The sequence below is a fragment of the Hipposideros armiger genome, unplaced genomic scaffold (assembly GCF_001890085.2).
Source record: "Hipposideros armiger isolate ML-2016 unplaced genomic scaffold, ASM189008v1 scaffold_584, whole genome shotgun sequence".
NCBI lineage: Eukaryota > Metazoa > Chordata > Mammalia > Chiroptera > Hipposideridae > Hipposideros > Hipposideros armiger.
The window spans coordinates 575,432-590,814 of NW_017731934.1; the positions used below are offsets into that span (position 1 = coordinate 575,432).

At 42.0% G+C, this 15,383-nt stretch overlaps 1 protein-coding gene across 4 annotated transcripts in view; it reads right to left on the reverse strand.

Moving 5' to 3' along the window:
• Nucleotides 1-12,429, reverse strand: part of FNDC3B (fibronectin type III domain containing 3B) — a 329,942-nt gene extending 317,513 nt beyond the window's left edge. For 2 of the 4 annotated variants that reach the window (XM_019624326.1, XM_019624329.1), the window contains exon 1: nucleotides 10,590-12,429. The gene's annotated coding sequence lies outside the window, so the exon portion shown is untranslated. Of the gene's footprint in view, nucleotides 1-9,695; nucleotides 9,905-10,589 lie in introns of those variants that run through there. The other 2 variants (XM_019624327.1, XM_019624328.1) reach the window with 1 other exon arrangement.
• Between the last annotated feature and the right edge of the window lie 2,954 nt (nucleotides 12,430-15,383).

Sequence of the window (15,383 nt, forward strand, 5' to 3'; positions counted from 1 at the left end):
CTACTCTCCGCCCCGCATATATGTCTCTATGATGACCCACGGAATTCTTTAACTCCACCTCAGAGCTCAGGCCCGTCTCCTCTGGCTCCCATGACCCTCTGGCCCTTTCTCCGAGGCTTCATTTAACACTAAACACTTTGGCCACTAGTCCACAGGATCAGCTCCCTCCGCAAACCACATTTTTCAGGATTTTTTTGTTTGTTTTTCTGTCCCTTAATGTCTCCCTTCTAGAATTTCCCTACAAAAGGCTCATTTTAAACTACCACACATCTCTGAAAAGTTACCTTTTTCTAAAAATTATTTTCTTAATAATTCCCAACTGACTCTCATAGACAAGCAAAGTCTACAAAAGCAAGGGCCACATTCTTAATGGAATAGAAATAGAAACTACTTGTTCAACTTTTCAAAATCGATTAGCAATCTAACGTAGACATGAAAAAAAGCCCATGTATTTTCTGCAGAACTCGCTTTAAAACAGCAATACATGAAAGGCTAGGTTTGCACTGAAGGTGACCCGACCCGTGCCTTTGTGTTCATTTGTTTAGTATTTATTCCATTCCTATGATGAGAAGAAATATGTATCAGAAAAACTGTGGAAACACAAAAATATCTACAACATGGCCCATGCTTCAAAGAGACCAACTTCAGTACAAGTGCCTGAGGTGAGGTACTAAGTTGAAATGGCACATTCAGCTTAAGAGTTCATCCACCTACCCATCCATCCAATGAACATTTACGATGCACTCACCATTGAAGACCCTAAGTTAAATTAGTCATCATCCCTACACTCAAATAAGGGTGACAAGGAGACAACACTGAAAAGGACAGGTGTTCTGAAAAGTACAGATAAATTGCCAGAATTTAAAGAAAATAATAATTACCTAAAATGATGTTTTTGGAACATGATGAGGATATGCAAAATAGCATGGGACATTCTTTTCTTTTGAACAGTCTAAATGTGAAGATTGCTCTGTGAACATGATATAAGTCTCCATCTCTCTGCTGAATCTAAGAGAGACCGTGGTTCTTGTTAGTAACTTTTGATATTAGTTGCTAATGATCCTACCTCTAGAATAAGTAGCAGACCACAAAAATGGCCCCTATGGTATGAAAGCCATTTACATGCACGGCAAAGAAAGTAGCAGGCACACACACTAGCACTATACCCTTCCAACTTCAAACTGTTTTTCCAGAAGTACAGGAATTAATAAACTATTACGATGGCAAATACTTTATAGTCCACAGTATGTAATATTCCCTATAACTGGTTATTTATATATGAACTTAAATTTTTCCCTTTGAATGTTTATATATTTTCAGTACTCCTAACATGCACTTTGCATTTAATGTTTAAGCTTTATATCCAATTACCTAACAAAAATCCTGCCCCATCTTTTCAAAAGTGATCTACCCAAACTCAACATCAACATCTCAGAAGAAAAAAAAAAAAACAAAAAACACCACTCTGAGAGCAGTAACTTCTAAGAAATTATTAGATACAAGAGACAAGTTCAGATGAACAAAGCAGAATACTATGTGCTTCCTTTCACTCTCTCCACTTCCAACTGGTTTTAGTTTAAGGAATGGAAGAATGTTAGCATCTAATGCATTTCTAACACTAGTACTAGCTGAGATGACAGACCATTTCTCTAAGTGGAAACCACAGTTTTTCCTAAAGTACTGAAGATTACAAAATTGAATAAGATGTAAAAAAAGCTAGAAAAAAATGACAGATCGAATTGTACTTCCTGCTCCCTGGTTTTTAGATGACTCCGTGAAATTCAGGATAGATTACTTTACCTTTATGTGCCTATCTAGTCTATGGATATAAATAAAATACCTGGTTTATCTAGATATTAAAATGTCTCTGGCCCCCCCCTACCCCTGAGATCTATTAACTTTTAAATAGTCCCCTCTTAAATGAAAGTCAGTTAATAAAATAAAGAAACTCTGATCTCCAAAACTGGCCTAGGGGAGTCTCCCTTTACCCAGCAATAGAAGGAGGAAAGGGGAAAAAAATCTCATCTACACACCAGCATGGAATAGACCAAGGGGGAGCAAACAGGCAAAAAGAGCATGTGGAATAAATCTCCTTCAATCTTTTTTCTCATTTTTTATTGTGGTAAAATACACATAACAAAATATTTACCATTTAACCATTTGTAAGTGTACAATTCAGCAACATTAGATACATTCACAATGAGATGTAACAATCACCACTATTCATTTCCAGAACTTTTTCAGTACCCCAAAAAGAAATTCTGTACCCATTAAACAGTAACTCCTAATCCCTTTTCTCCTGGTAATCTCTATTCTTTTTCTGTCTCTATGTATCTACCTATTCTAGATACACATAAAAATGGAAACATTACAAAGGTGTCCTTTTGCCTCTGGTTTATTTCACTTAGCATATTTTCAAGGTTCATCCATGTTGCAGTATATATATCAGCATTTCTTCCTTTTTAAGGTTGAATAATATTCCACAAATGTATATACCGCATTTTGCTTATCCATTCATCTGTGAATTGACACGGGTTATTTTCACATTTTGGATATTCTAAATAATGCTGCTGTAAACCCTGGTGTACAAGTATCTGAGTTCCTGCTTTCAATTATTTGGGATATATACCTAGAAATGGAATTGCTAGATAATTCTATGTTTAACATTTTGAGGAACCCCAAAACTGTTTTCCACACACAGCAGCTGTACCTTTCACATTTCCAAAAGCAATTTACTAGGGTTCCAATTCAATATACTTTTAAGTATTTTCTGATTCACTAATTCTGAACATTTACCTCTATTACTCTAAATCGGAATTATTCTTCCCAAGAAAAATCACAAAAGAAAAATCAGAAACAGCAATATCTAAAGTCTTTTAGTATTTTAGTCTTAAATGACTTAAACAATAGAGGTTGTAGAATGTGTTGAAAAGTACAGTAAAACCTTGGATAGCGAGTAACATGTTTTGCGAGTGTTCCGCAAGACAAGCCAACATTTCTAATACATTTTAACGTGGTAAATGAGCAACGTCTTGCAATACCAGTAGTTTGTTTCCGGAATGAATTATGTTCACAAACCAAGATAGTAGTGTACTTTAAAATATAAGAGAAAAAAAGAGTATTATATCCCAAAAATACACAAAGTGTCCAATACATACAACCTACACTGTAAAAACTGGTCAATCTAATCCCTAAAACGTCACACACTAGAAAACTTCATGTCTGATTAACTGGATGTAAATATTTGGAGATATTTTAAAAGAAATTTACTCTCCTTACCAGTCAGTTCACATAGTATCTGGAACTAACCTGCCCAGGAAGGTCTTCCCCTTAGTGAAAGTGGAGGAGAATGGGTGACCGGCTTGCCTAAATACTATTCACAGGACTTCGAACAACTCTGCCCCAGCCTGGGGGGTGGGGGGGGGGCAGGCGGAGGGAGATAGGCAGCTAAAAGCAATAATGATGTTCTTAAATCTTTAACACCTACTCTCACCAATCTGCCATCAAGTGCTTAGAGGTGACAGAAGAAATTAACAAGTAGCAAAATAATGTCAACAGAAAACCTCCAAAACAAACCTGTAGGCATAGATGGAGTCTACTGGTGGAAGTGGGGTGAGATAGGGGGAGGTGGATATTTGCTTATTGTTGGGATTTACTTCGCATTCAAAAATACAGTTCTAACTTTTGCTGATAAACTCTTCCTAGTTCATGTGATGACATTCAATAAATCAACATTTATTTCATAGCGATCCAACGACTTCCAAGGGCTCCTACGATAAAGCCCAGCAGAACTAGCCTCAACCCATACTGCAGTTTTACATGGGTTTAAGTTAATTGATTTTTCCAAGGTGCTTAAAAGTAGCTTGTTCTAATTAGATAAATATTCCCCTTATGATCTATTTCAACTTCTGTTACAACAAAAACCTTTTCATATAGAATCGGAAGCTAAATTGATGCTAAACTTGCCTGGATAACTGCAAACTCCTAATTAGTTACATCCAGAACAATGGAGTTATTTTTAATCGAGACCCCCTCTTTCACCAGCTGAGGAGAATCTGACTGAGTCCCTTAAGAATAAATTAAAGCATGTTATTTCCTGGGATTTTAGAATCTTCAATTGCTTCTCAAGCATACATTTGCTCACATATAAAGAACAATTTTGTAGACAATTATTTCAAGCAAGGGCTTTTTATAATTAAACACTAATAGTATTATATCAACCTATTTGTCTGATTGGTTGCCTTTCTAAAAATATTTCCCAGAGTCAAAACAAGGATGTATCAGAAGCCTTAAATTCTAATAAAAATTTCATTTTTAAACACAGCCTGTAGATGCTCCAATTTTAACATCTCTCAAATTTCAGAAAGGAGCAAAAAACTGAAGTTGCCACCATTCTCCTCTCGGAGTTGGTGGTAGACACAGTTCTCTACACAACATTCCAAAAATATGAGCAAAATACCCCTGTAAGTAAACAGAAAAATGTCTTGCATTTGCCAAAAAAAAGTCCAAACAGAGTAAAACATTCCATTAACAAAGAACCTAGTCTAGAACTCAATAAATGCCCTTTGAGTCAGTATGCAAGTGAATGAAATGAAATTACATTTTAAACTCAAATATCACCATTTAATACAAGGGACATTTTAAACACTGATACTTACTAGAATCTCAAATAATGCTAACTTTGGCTCAACACCATCTCACTAAAATCTTCTCCCTCCCGTTATTTAAAAACTGACAAGCAGCTGTGATGTTTTAGACACAAAACATATTAGGAGCCAATGCCTGAACCAACAATGAGTATTGCCCAGGGCACCTCATCACTTAGGGGTGTGGAAATTATAACACAATCCCAGAGTTCCAGAACGCTCAACTCGCATCTTAACTAGGGACAGAAAAGAAAAAGGCTGATCCAATTCCAAATTGAGAAACATCCCAGTGTAATGGCTGATCACCTTACCTGATTTACACTTGGTGGTTTAAAAACCTCCCATGCTCCCCATCCCCGCCCCCACCCCACATACCTTTGGTCACCAAAGGCTGATCCTTGACACCATAAACAACTCCCCTCTGGATAAGCTGGATAAGGGACTGGACTCTTATTGTGGCTGTATCTTCCAAAGAGCTCAAACACCAACCATCAAGTCTTCCTCCCACATAAGCCTATGCTTGGCTTCTACAGGAATCTGCCTCTGTCTGTCCACAATGATTCAAGCATTCTCTGCCTTTTTAAATATCATAATAGCATACCTCACTATACAGTTTAAGGCATATATATACATATATATATATATGCTTATGAATATTTTCCTATATTCAAAAGCATTGAGTAAACTAAAAAAATAAAGCTTCTCCTCAACCATCCAATATATATTCCCAACGGCTTTAAGGATGAGAATTAAGGTTCCCTTGAAAATAATGTCTTAGCACACACACAAAAAAAACTCATTTAATAGGTTAACTTCATTAATATGAAGAAAGGCAATTGTGATTTCTAAAGTGGAAACAGGTAGGCTGCAAAGATTCCCCTAGACTAAAAATGATTCTTTTCCCCCATTCTCAGCTATAATTATCGAAAGCTCAAATAATAGGCTTACTAAGATTATATACAAGGACGAAAGCCAAAGCCTCTATCACTCAATATTGGCATTTCCTCTAAGAGACTGTACTTTTTGCCCTCTACCTCAAAAATGGCCCTGAGTCAAGTAGACGGTCCTGTTCACTTAAATGCTAGCCAGCTGCAGGTCACATCTAAGGAAAATCTGCCCAACAACGTGAAGCTGAGACTTCTTATGTAGAGTAGAACTTTTGAGAGGTCACAAATCAACAGTTCCATTAGGAGTGGGAAGAAAATGAAACACAACAATCTAAAACTTGAAACTTTATTCATCAGAAAGAAAAAAAGTAAATCACTTTTCAAACTGTCGAAACACAATCTGAAAATCTTTGAAGACACTCAAAGAAATACCATAGGAACAGCTCAGTTTTAAACTTTGGAATATAATGAAATATGGTGTGTATAAGGCTTTTCCAAACACATTCCAATACACTCATTGATCCCTGTGACAACCACTTGAGATGTTTTCTCCTATATTAAGAGTGGTTTTGAAGTTTATCAAGGACACACAGCTAAAAAGTAAAGTAAGTCCTTGATAGTCTAGATATTCTGATTTCAAACTGATGCTCAGATATGGCCCAGCGCTATAAGATTTCCAATCATTGCCCATCCTTTCAACATCTTTATCTTTTAAAATTCCCTCTCTCTCATTTGTATTAAGCAGCTTAATGTCCTACATCATGAGTTAAATCATGTTTCCTATGTTTGTCACACTCACGAGAACACTATATTCCTATTTATAACATGGGTCTCATCCTCATTCCTTGAAAAGAACTATGCTCCCAATAGCTATGGTCAGAATAGGGTATGAACAGGCTGTTTCAGCTATCTGAACAGTCTCACTGACGGACGCCTTCCTTACCTACAGTTGACTTGACAAATTTCCAAGAGCTGGAGCCATACAATTCACATAACACTAAAATACAGAACATTTAAAGCTGATTTACAGTAGGGTAGGTCTTCAGGATCCTATAATGCTACGGGTTGGCATGATGAACTGCGATTATCCTTGGGCAATACAATAACTATGGCAGGTACAGCAGATTCAGATATATTTACACTGAACCTGGAAGTTACTGCTTTAAAAATTCTAACAAAAAGAGATTACATAATCATTTGTCTTTTCCCAAAAGCAGTATTCAGGGGGGAAAAAAAGAAAGAAAGAAAAAAGTATTGGGGTATTGGATATTTAAAGATGGAATCCAAATAAATGTTTCCTTTAACACGACTTAGAATTTTTCACTATTTTTTACAAAATCAGGAAGTTGTTGAAGTTCCTTCTACCAAATGAATTCTAAGGTGCAACATATGTAAATTAAATCCACTAATCACAAAACTATTTGACTATTTGCCACCAAAAGAATCTGTTGTCGCTTGTTTTAATCATTTAAATTTTATTTGATAGTAAAGCAATGATTTTAGTTCTTCAGATTAATTGTGCAGCGACATAAAGAAAACTGAATGATGGTTTGGCTATATTATTTACCTGATACCTATTAAGTCACTTGAAAAGAATCGTCCAATGAACAAGTAAACATGAGTATTAGGGGGTCATTTTTTTCAACACCCCATTAGTGATTTTTCATTTTGCCTTATTTCTACTCCTTTAGTACACTAAAATAACCAACAAGCTACTGCCTTTACAGCAATTCCTATAAACAATTATTTCAACCAAACATAAAAATGTCATTTAAAGTTTTGCCCGTCAATTTTTACCATGACGTGCAAGCATTTAAAAAAAATAATAATAGTATGCTTATTTTAACCACTCGAAGTGTGAAAGCAAAATTCAACTTTAGCTAATGCAGCATTTAAATTCCATTGAAGAGCTGAATCTAATCATCTGGTAGTGTGGAAGAAAGAAAACTAAACTAGAAGATCTAAAAACCAATACAACCCAGTTAAAAGTTAACAGATGTGGAAGTCAAAAATTTCTACATTGAGATCTCCCACATGGCAAAGCACTAGCCACAAATAGCAGTTGAAAATAATTAGAAGTAAATAAAATTTAAGATGCAGTTCCTCAGTCCTACTCGTCACACTTTAAACCTACAAAAGAGCTCCATGTACCTGTACATCTACAACGTGGTGGCTGCCATACTGGGCAGCACAGAGACAAAGCCATTTCCATCATCGAAGAAAACTGTATTATGCTGTAGGTAGCTGTGTGATCTTATGCAAGATACTTAATTTTTGTGAACCTCAATGCCCATAACACCACCTAAATTGAAACTATTAGAATTTTAATGAGATAATGTATTTTAAAGCACAACGCAAAGTGCACAGTACAAATCTGACATCCAAGAAAGAGTGGCTATTAATACAATCCTATGTGGGACTTTTTAATCAATGAGGGTAACCCTGAACAAATCACTTCCCCTCCCTGGGCCTCATTTTCCTAAGACTGAAAACTTTGTAAAGTTCTTCTAGTTAACTTCTAAAGATGCTCTTAAATTCCACCGTGTTAACTTGAGGTGTTAAGCAAAAGGGGCACAAACTCCTGAGTAAACTGCTACCTCAATTCCTAGAGCTCCCTAACAGATCAGATCCCAAGCATTCTTCCGGAAACCCCAGAAGACCGGCTGTGCAATATAGCTATGGTCTGATGTGAGCTATTTATAAAGTCTGTCTTAAAAGGTTACCGGAATATCTTTCTGAAATCGTATATACTGTAATTAGAAGCTACAACCCCCTATTCCATGATGATATCTTGCAGTTTTAACATCTCATCTCTTTTCAATGAACACTATCTTTACAGATGAATTTTTTTTTCTTAGAAGCATTTAAACCAAAGTACTTTCAAATACATGGAAGTTTATGCGCAATTTTTAATGACTTTTTTTTTTAACCCGCTATGCCTCCTTCTTAGCCAACTTGTGAGTGACCCTCTAGTGTCTAAACAAAGTGAGAATTATACCCTCCTGGGTGAAGTCCCCTTGCAGAGCCAGAAACATTCCCAAAACTTTACCCTCGCTAACAGCTGTTCCCAGAGAGCCAGGAAAGTTACTGAACGCGGGGTCCACAGAATCCACCTACCATGAGGGGGGACCAAGGGTCCTCACACAAGGCACAAAAAACAGCGCCACCGGCCGCTATGGGCTGCGTGCCTCTGCCCCCGCAGTCCACAGCAGCCGGTGGTCCCCAGAGTCACAGCTTTAACTTGAGTGTGGAAGAGCCACTCAGGCAGTAGAAATCAGAACACAGCGGTGTTCTTTAGCCCAAGGCCTGAAGCCTCAAAAAAAGTGTTATTCCAGAGCAGATTCCTTTTCTTCCGGGTCTGTCTGCTCCCTCTCTTTGCCCATAACCACCGAGCCTCCCCTGTCCCAATGCCCCACCTCTCTCCAAACTTAAAAAAAAAAAAAAAAAAAGTGGCTTATTCCCTCTCCCTTTGCTTTCTCTAGCAGGGCCTGGAAACTGGAGGAAATTCAAAGCAAATTAACTGCACATTAAAAAATAAACAGACAAGCAATCAGGGGGTGCCCACCCAACAAAAGACGTCGCCCGTTCCAAAAACTGATTAAGCCTGGGTGGAAGAGGGGGAGGGAGACTAGAAACCAACAGGGATGGAGAGATAAACGTGTGGATTTGGGGCCCGAGCGTCGGCCCATCCTGGCCAAATTCCAAATTTTGTTTCAAGAAAATGCTGGGCTGATGAGAAAAGCAAATAAAAAGTAACTTTTAAGGAAGTCCGCAAACGACACCGTCTTGGATAAAACACCATTGCTTCCCTGGGTCAGGGATGGCACGGAGCTGAGATTCGAAGAGCTCCAATTTCATCCGCGCACTCCTGGAAGCCTCCCCGCCGACGGCGCCGCGGGACAACCCGGCCCCGTCTCTCGGGACACCGGGCTCGGGGACTCGGGCTCCCACGGGGCGCCGGGACCGGACCTTTGGAAAAGTTCGCGGGCTCAGCCCGAGGCCCCACTTTCCGCCCAGAGTGACAGGCCCTCCCCACTCCGGCCGGCCCCCGCCCCGCCGTGGGCACCAGACGGTGCGCGCTGCCCCTCCCTGCCGCCTCGGGGCACGACTCCCCCCCGCCCGCCCCGCCCCCGGCCGGGCGCCCCTCGGATGACCGACTGACCGGAGCTGCGCTGGCCCACACGCCGGGTCGCCCGCTCCTTCCCGACGCGCCCCGCTTTCCCCGCCCGAGCTTCCAGCCGCCTGGCTCGCCGAGTCCCGCCGCGGCCGCCGGTTACCGCCCCCAGCCCGGGGGGAACCCGGGGGGCAGGACGGGGAGGGAGGACGTGGCGCGCCCGGAGGTGGCCAGCGGCGAGGCGGGGAGTGTCCCGGAGGCCCGGCCGGGGGCGGGGGGCCGGCGCGGGCTCGCGACCCTCCCCGCGAGCATCTGCGGGTGCAAGGTCCCGGCCCGCCCCCCGGCGGGCGCGGAGAGGCGGCCCCAGCGTCCAGCCCCGTTCGCACGCACGCCCCCCTCCCTCCGAGACCATATGGAAATCTACAGCCTCAGAAAGTGACACGTCGAAGATTCCTCGGCCTCCCCACCCGCCCTCCCCCTCCCGGGCAGCGTTCCTGCCGCGGAGATTCCGGGAGGGGGAGCGGATTCCTCGGACAGAATCTGCTGGGAGGGCTGGGGGGAGGGAGAGCCCGGGAGCCACTGCCCAGGTTTTTTCTTTTTTTTTTTTCATCAAGAAGAATCTACCCGTTGCTTTCCCTCCTCCAAGCCCTGGCAAGCGGGGGGACAGGCGGCGGACCGGAGCCCAGCCAGACGCGGGCCCCCCAGCGGAGGCCGACCCCCTCCCGGGACCGCGTTCCCGGGGTGCCCAGGCGATCGCGGGGCGCCCCAGCCTGCTCCCGCGCCAAGTTTTCCCCGGGAAGCCCGGCGCGCCCGGAGCGCTCCAGGACAGGAATGCACTTTGGCGGACTCGGCGTCCGGCCGGGGCTTTCCAGCGCGCCGGGACCCAGCGGCCGAGGCGCGGGGTCCGGGTCCCCTCCAGCCTCCCGCTCCTGCACGCCGTACCTTCCCTCGGGCTTGAAGAGCAGGGCTCCGGGCGCGCCACACACCGGGTCGCCCACGCCTTCCCAGCCGGCAGCCCCGAGGATCTCCGCTGCCCCCTTCGCTGCTCCCTCCGCCGCCGCCGCCGCCGCTGCCGCCGCCGCTCTCCTCCTCCTCCTCCAGCCGCCGCCGCCGCTCAAATAACTACCAGGAGGGTTTGATGGGGGATTCCGCCATGTCAATGATGTCGAGACCACATGGGGATTTGGGTCCCGCCCACTGCCGTAAACTACCGAGTACACACGCCATCAGAACCCTCAGGTTCGCTGGAGCCGTGGGAGCCTCCTTCGCCCCATAGGCCTGCATAACTAACCAGAAACTCGTTTGGGTTCAGTAAAGGAATCTGAGGCTTAGGGGAACTAGCAACTCCTGAAAGGTGAGGGCTGCACGTTCTGCAAAAGATCGCCCACTACCAATATAAATGCAGTGTTTGCTGAGTAATAATTAAAGCAAAGACTGACTTTATTTACACATATATTAACTATGCTTAAATCCCCCCAACAACCTTGTGAGCTATTATTTTGTCACTCCTTTCTCAGTTTCGCACAGCACTTTCTTCACACGGTTAACGTAGCGTGAACGAATTTTACTATATCAAACTTAAAATGTCTTATTTCCCCCTTTCAGTGGCCAGTGTGCACTCACAAGGGCAGGCTGTGCCTTACTCATATCTGTATTTCTGTATCTTTCAAACATAGCACAATGCATAGGCCACAATAGGACTCATCGGATAATTGCTGAGTTTATATTCATTAATGTATCCTATTATACAGTCTCAAAATTGTTAAGTGACTGCATCCCATACCACCCCTCAAATTTTCCAGGAGACAAGAGAATAGAAGCTGTCCCAGAAAGGCCCCTTCCCTCCTTACCTTCCCAGGTATTCTGAATAATTATTACATTCAGCCTCGACTATTGGGCTACAAAGCTGTACTCAGTAGTGAGGAGAGGCAACAAATTACTTTCATTGACCTAAAACAATAAGAACCATTTAGCAGATAAAGTTATTGTACATGGTACCATATTAAAGCCCCAAGAACGGAAAAGAATGCTGAGAAATAGCTCCTTTCCTTGTGGAATTTGCAATTCTTTTTTGGAGATGTGGGGGATAACGATGAATTCAGGTAAATGGGGCAATCCCTTCTAATTGGCTTCTTTCCCCAAATGTATCCAAAAGGGCTCTTGAAGCCATTTTTCTAAAACATGTTTGCAGGCCTAGGTCATAGTTCTGCATGAGAAGGAAAAAAACCAAAAAGCAGTGGTTCCCCAGCTCCAGCTTCAGTTTCTCCGGCTTCCCCTGAGCCATGCCCTTCCGTGACTTCAAAGCACATCTCTGTCCCTTTGTACATGCTTTCCCTCTGCCTGGAGCACACTTCCTCCTCTACCCTAACTTAAGATCATTTACTCATCTTTGAGCTCACGCTAAAATCACTCCCTCCCTCCCCACAGTCTCATAGCTCTTTTTCACACAATCTCATAATTCTTTTTAGTTCTCACATTGTTCTGAAGTTATCGTTTATCTCTTTCATTTGACTGGTTTATTTTTTTGTATCCCCAGCACCAATCTACTATTGTGGTTTGAATATGGTACTCCCCCTTATAAATGTTTGTTGAATAAATTAATTGTGAAGTATGTGGAAGAATCTGAATGACTAGTTAAATGGACAAACTTCAAAGTGTAGAAGGTTAAATTCAAGTGTTGAAGGATAGACTTGGCAGAGAAGGTAAAAGTTGGCGAGAGAGGTTCAGAAGACAAAATTATTTCTGCCTATTTCTTTCCCTAGACTGAATTTGTTCTAATTAAGAATAATCAATGTGTACAAAATGGCTTAAAATTAAAGTTTTAATGTTCATATACATGATCTCAATATGTCATTCATCTTCTTATCCTAACACCCAACCCCAGTTTTGGCACAGAATAGAAACCCAATAAATGTTTGCAAAAAGAGAGGACGCATGTGTAATAGAAAGAACATGCAAACTATAATCAGACAAAAGCCAGTGATTTGGGGCAAGTTATTGAAGTTCTCTGACCCTGGGTGTCTTATTTATTAAATGACCATATTGCCTTTCTACTGGAATCTGAAAAAGAAGATACCTACTAAACCTACTAAGAAGGCCTCCTGGTGGCTAACCAGCCTTTCACGCAAGCAGAGGTTCAGGGAGTAGCCTGCACTGAACTGCCTGCCTGCCCTGTGTTCCTGACACCTGAGCCAGCCCTTATAAAGGAGTTCCTGGAATTTTATTTCAACCAATAGGATTGAAGCCTTCCTGATTCAATCAGTTGCACAGCTATATCTTCAACATCTTCACCTACCAATTAAATTGGTCAGAGCAGCTCCATTCTGACCAATCAGGACAGTGCTTTTTGGGCCACTCAAACTTTGAGAATGTGGAGTCTACATTTGCATGAGGATAGACCAATCAGGCACCAGGGACAGGGACTTCTGTCTATAATAAGTCAGCTCCCCTCTAGCTCAGAGAGCGCACTTTCCCTTTCTACCAAGGACTGTTTCCCTGGCCGGAGCTGAAACACAGTTGTCTCACCTAAGCAGAGTGGTCTAGCAGGAGAGGAGCCCCACCCCAGGCCGCCTTGCCCCAGGGCCTCCCCACCTCACAGCTGTACCATCTCTTAATTGAGCTGTAACACTATTAAGTTGTTCTCATAACAGTGCTGTATCACAATTGAGCTGTTTGCACTGAATACAGTTTCCTTCTTCACCTCACCCAAAATTGGGGATTCCTGTTGACATTGAAGTGGTACCAACCATCGGTTGACACACCAAGATTGTTGTGAAGATTAAAAACCTCCAATACCTGATTTGCAATAAATAAATATTAGTTCCTTCTTGAGTGAATGAATTAATTAATGAAGATGTTTTTCCCAGAGGGTGTTAACAGGACAGAAAATTGGAAACTTCAAGGAAAAAAAATGAGACTTTTGAGAGGTGTCTCAATTGCACATTGAAGGATTTAAATTTAATACAATGCAAAAACCCAGGGAGTTATAGAGGCATGAAGTGATTGAAATAGGTTTCGAGGTTAATTATTCCGGCAGCTGGATGTAGAACAAGGCTCAGCTCATGTCAGAGAGGCATGCTCTGGACCTACTTAGGAGACGATGAAGCCTTAGACCAGAGTGCTGATTCTGGGAATGGGAAGAGGGGCCTCCACCCGAGGCAATCAGTATTACTATCTGGTGTTAACAACGGAAGTCACCTGCCACCCTAAGTCCAAAATTATGGAACCATAGTCGTAACATAAACTTTGCTACAAAACACCTTAGGATTTGCTCAAATACAAAAATTAACATCCAAATGAAGATGCCTGGAAGTTAAGGCCTGTAACAAAATACACAGACTTGTAAACCCATTGCCCATGCAGTGTAGGCTGAGTTGTATAAAAAAAAAGTTTCAGTCATACTACCTGAGCTCAAATAACTTACATTATAACAAAAGAAATGCAACTTCAACACATAGAAAAACATGAGTTTTGAAACTAGCATTGTAAAGGTCTCAAAACATTAAACCTCTGAACACTTCTATATGTCTAAAATTTTTACATTTGAACCTCTTTCTCAAAATCACTATGGCTAGTAATATATTGGGTTGTCGGAAAAGTTACAATGTGTTTTTCTATGTTTTTCGTTGCAAAATGGCCTCATGACTTTTCCGACAACCCAATATATCTAGAGGACCCAGCCAGGTTCTCAATCTCAATATCCTTCCCCTGCCATTAGCTGGGGTTGCAAGATTCTCACAGCAGGCTCAGTCTTGCCTCTAATCTTGAAATCCAATCTTGACCTTAGATAGGGGGCATTAACTCTTTGCAACTACTTTTTGTTCCAATGTCCTAAGCCAGATCTGATACCAGTTTCAATGTGAACATTGACAAAAAGCCAATTAATCCTGTTTTGAAGAGTGTTCAGAATTTACTGGAGTATTAACTAGAGTAAAGGACAGCCAGCTCAGTCAATAATACAATCTAAGAGCAATATTGCAACTTCAGTTAAACACATTTCTCCAGAGCAATTTTAACCAAAGCTGCACGGGTAGTTTCACCTTCTTTTCTATTGTTCAAAGGAGGACAAGGGCAAATTGTAGCCCAATGTGTGTATGTGTGTGTGTGTGTGTGTGTGTGTGTGTATGTGTAAAGTCTTTTCAAACAAGAATATCTGTCCCACAATTATTAGAACTATTCAGGTAGAAGGTGAATGACTGTCAGGGCTCATAAAATCACAGGGTTGATAGGGAGATAAAGGTTTCCAGCTTGGTCTCCCTCCCAAAGCAGAATCTTTATTCTGAAGTCCATGACAGCTAAGCACTCAGACACAGCCTGGACACCACCAAGAAAAGGCAAAATTGCTTCTTACCAAGACAGCCTTTTATCAACAACTCTAGATCTAAACTAAGTCTTCTGAAACCCACCTCCTTGATGTGCCCCCCTCTCCCGATGGTCCTGTTTCTGCCCCCTGGAGGCAGACAAAATAACAACAGTCACCTTCCACATGACTTCCCTTCCAATGAATTAACCATACCTGTCATATGCTACCTACAGATTTTCTTTTCCCGGAAAAAGTCTTTGACATGTTGAACTCTACATCCCCTTACATGGCTTCCAGATCTCTCTCCATCCTTTTCTTCCACCACTGTTGGGGGACTGACTACTGGTTCAACATTTCTGAAAGTTGGGTATCCAGCTTCTGCTCATAATATCATAGGCACGATCAAAACACAACCACATCGTGGTACCCTTTCC